This window comes from Arachis ipaensis, chromosome B08 (assembly GCF_000816755.2).
Source record: "Arachis ipaensis cultivar K30076 chromosome B08, Araip1.1, whole genome shotgun sequence".
Taxonomy (NCBI): Eukaryota; Viridiplantae; Streptophyta; class Magnoliopsida; order Fabales; family Fabaceae; genus Arachis; species Arachis ipaensis.
Window position 1 is genome coordinate 108,117,032 of NC_029792.2, and position 4,413 is coordinate 108,121,444.

A 4,413-nucleotide genomic window follows, 5' to 3' on the forward strand; every position below is an offset into this window, starting at 1 on the left:
TCAAGATGTTGATGAAAATGAAAAGGATCAAGTGTGAATGGTAGAGTATGCATCTTTCCCATACAACAAAATTCAAAAACTTTATTTATTGAAGAATTCAAAAATGGCAGATTACAAGAAGAAAGAACCTTCCTCACAACATTAGAAGAGGCATATCCTAATCTATTATGCCACAAAGAAGAAGAAAATTGTGCAGTGAGGGTTCTTGGTACAATAGAGTTAAATGTGTTATTAGAAGACAATGAAGTTGTGATATGTAAGAATCAGAATCTAAATTATTTGATGAATCAATAGTAACTCTTTCAAATTCATTGATCCCATTTTTAGGTGCTCTTTGAAGGAGAATTTCTTGAGTTGCCTGAGAAACCACAAAGCATTTATTAGCATGAAATTGAAAATAACAATCATTGTCCTGAGCAAATTTTTTGACACTTATTAAGTTTTGATTCATCTCAGGTGCATGCTGTCAAGAGAAATAAGATATGTATGACCAACATGAGCTATATGTGTACCTGTGCCATTACTTAACAGAACATGATCTGAACCTATGAATTCGGAAGCTGTAAGAAGATTGTGTTGATCTGATGTGATGTGATGTGAGCTTTCTGTGTCAGGAAACCAGGAACTCTCTCTCAAATTTGTTGTAGAAGTAAAGTATGCTTGTGGATTATGGTATGTTGAAAGAGGTGGAGATGGAGAGTTCTGAGAAAGTGTACTAGAGAGAGACACAAAAGGTTGTTGCTGAATTTACTGATTGAATCGATGGAAACAACTAATTGCAGAATGACCAGGCTTTCCATACATTTGGCATGAAATTCTTGAAGAGGGTGAGTTTTGAAATCTTCCCCCTCTGCCATAGCCACGACCAGTGCTTCGTCCTCTCCTTCCAGAAAATCCACGGCCAGAATTCCTATTATCATTATAGAGTGCTTGAGTGAAATTAGATTGAATCAAACCTTGCTCAACTTTCTTGAAATGCTCTAACATATCCTCATGCCTAAGAAGGAGAGATTCAACCTCAACCAATGTGATGGAGTCAGATTTTTCCATTACAAATGAGAGAAATAGTGCATATTCCTCATTCAAGCCTTGAGTAATTACATCAATATGATCATCTAAGGAAATAGTATACCCAATTGAAGATAATGCATTAACAATCTTTTGAATCTTGGGGAGATATTCTTGCACTGAAGATCCTCCTTTCTTGATTGATTTGAGTTATACTCATAATTGAGTGCTTTGGATCTTTGATACTTTTGCAAAATGATCATGAATCTTCTCCCAAACTTCCTAAGCAAACTTGCAATCCAGCATTTTATTTTTGAACGAAGAATTCATAGAAGTTAGCAACCATATCATTATTTAATGATCATATGCTTTCCACTCCTCGTATTTTTCAGATTCAATCCTAACTTCTCTTTCCGCATCAGTGGAGAATTGTGGAGGAATCTTGCTTTGTTGAAGATGGTCTTCAAGACGGTTTGCCCCAATGGTGTGCAGTGCCAATTGCTTCCAGGTTCGAAAAGTGTTCTTTTCAAGTTTGTCAAGTATAGGAAAAGAAAGAAAATTCTTGTTATTGTTGGTGGTGGTGGGAAGAGGGATTATCTCAGCTATGGATCTTAATCAACTTTAGATACCATGAAGAAGTTACCGAGGTGATGATGATGAAGAACAGGATGTAGCAAAACAGAATTAAGATTGATGAAGAGTGATGGGTACAGAATTGAATGAAAGAAAAATGTATACTTGATAGTTTTTCAAAGGTTTAATTAATGTGTAGGTCCTATAGTTTCACCAAATTTTCAATTAGATTCGTATACTTTTTTTCTTTTCAATTGGTCCCTATACTTTATTTTTTTTTTCAATTTAGTCCCTATTAACGTTAAACGTAAAAAAAAACGTTAGTGAATTGTAAAATTACTTGTATACCTTTAGGGACCCAATTGAAAAAAATAAAAATATAGGGACCTAATTGAAAATTCAATAAAACTATAAATATTCAATGAAAGATATTCCTATAATCCCTTTTATTTTGTCACTATCATTCTTTTATTTATTTATATACAAATTTTACCAAAAATACATTCTCTCTTTTTTTTTTTTACTTTCCAAATACCTTATCTTAAGAACATACAAAAAGAAAAAAAAGAAATGGATAAAATGAAACAGAAATAGGAATAATAAGTATATATAAAATTTAGTTTCCATCATTCAAGTATTCATTATGATCATGTAATATTTTATATTTGTGTAGATTCATAGAATGTAGTTTGTGTCTTTATCATATCATGGTACACCATAAAAAATCACAAAGTTATGTAATTTGTGTTATTGAAAATTGAAATCTAATAACGAAAATCATAGAAAACATAGTTTCAATGTAATACAGTTAATCTAAAAATCAGTTCTTGTACTGCAACCTCCCACCCTCTGAACCATTCATCTTTGTGAGGCCCATTCATCTCTTCGGGAGTTCTTCGGTCATCACCATATACACCTGGTATCAAACCAATGTCTAGACTAAAAAAGTGGTGAAAATGGTTGATCCTGCTCTTTGAGAATAGTACTCAAAGAAGGATCTGGCACATATATATGGTCAAACTTCATTTCAGTCAATAATGATGATATGCTAATTAACTAGTTAATTAGAATAATATATGGTTTATACACATAGCTCATAGAAACAATATGAACCTGGAAGTCCTCAAGGAAAATGTCAGCAATGAAATTAATGCACTTCCTTACTTTAAATAGTTAATGCAATTATGGTTAGAATGAGAAATGACAATGACAAATTATGGTTTGAAAGTTGAACCAACTTGTTTCCAAAATTTTGAATAAACACTTTTATAGATAGTGCAGAGAACTCAAATTAAGGGAAAAGAACTCAACTAACCAAATGATTATATGCACACCTGTGAAAGTGAATGGATGACTGGTGTTATTGCAACTCTTACATACACAGCAGCTGTTTGGGACAATGGTGTCATTTACAAACTTAGTAAAAAGAACACTCTTAAGCTATGACATCTTGAGCAGTTGGACATGAAGTTAAAGGGCAAATCCCATATAACAGATGCATCATAGAATACATGATCAGTGGGGCAAAAATAAATGCAAAAAGCATAGCAATTTCAGCAACCACAACTATTCCAGAAACGCACCAACAAGAAAGAATGCATTGAGAAAAAATACATACTATGTACATTGAAAGTTATACACTTACCTATGTAGACAAACATGAGCTTGGCTATATAACTTCTCTGATATTGCAGCCAAGTGAGCCACATAAATTTGGAATGAACTAGCATAGCTCAAAAGATTCAATCTTGAGATACCATAAACTGAAACATATGCATATCTTAAAGTGTTCTGAACACTAACATCATAAGTAGCTGAATGAAAATTGAAAGAAAGAACAAAAACAATTCATATTCATATTTAGAAACCAAATTCAACATTTAAACAACGTCAAAATAAACCAATTAACAATAAAATTCACATAAACAACATCAAAGAATCCATCGTGAGAAAAAAAATTGGAAATAATCTAAATTAAATTATCACCTGTTGTAGAGGCAGAACCATGGACGACGAGCAGCACTTCAGGTAGAGAAACCAGCCGCGAGGGACTGAGGCGCGGCGCGGCGAGGGAGGCATGGAAGCACGGAGGCACGTAGGCGCGACGCAGTGAGGGACAGAGGTGCGGCGAGCAGAATACGAGCAGTGGAGCACACTAGGCACGAGAGAACGAGCAGAATACAAGGGACGAGGCACGAGAGGGACGCCGAGAGGTGGAGGCGCGGCGAGACAGGACCGTGCGGCAGATCCGAAGAGAGCTCGGTGAAGAGGTTAGGGCTAGGGATGCGTGGGTGGGATGAAATGAAAAGGGTCTTTTTGGAATTTTCAAAATATAGAAGTTTGCTGAACGAGGTTCCTTATCTCAAAAAAGGAAATATTCGTTTTTTACTAAGAATATTCTGTTATCTTAAACATTATTGTCATTGTAGGGACTTAATTGAAAAAAAATTTAACGTATAAGGATTCAATTGAAAAGAAAAAAAGTATAGGGACCTAATTGAAAATTCGGTGAAACTATAAGGACCTGCAGAGTAATTAAACCTTTTTCAAAATCCGTTTGGTATACATAAGTGGTAGCTATATAAAGATGTTAATCGCACCTAACCCTAACTGTACATGAGAAGTAAATTACTTAATAACAGAATATGATGTCTAATTTCTATGAAGCCTATGAAGCACAGTCACTTCGTTGAGTTACCGTGTTCGTGTGTCGGACACATTTTGGACACGACACTTATCGACACTTATCCAATATGCGTGTCTGCTGTATCCAACCGTGTCTTAATAAAAAATAAAAAAAATTTCAGACATGCTTAGACACACCTAAATACC

At 34.6% G+C, this 4,413-nt stretch overlaps 1 long non-coding RNA gene across 1 annotated transcript; it reads right to left on the reverse strand.

Moving 5' to 3' along the window:
- On the reverse strand, positions 2,197-3,904 carry LOC107611826. The gene is made up of 3 exons (XR_002352827.1): positions 3,568-3,904; positions 2,916-2,968; positions 2,197-2,497 (listed from the first exon to the last, which is right to left on the reverse strand). It is a non-coding gene; the product is annotated as an uncharacterized LOC107611826 (long non-coding RNA).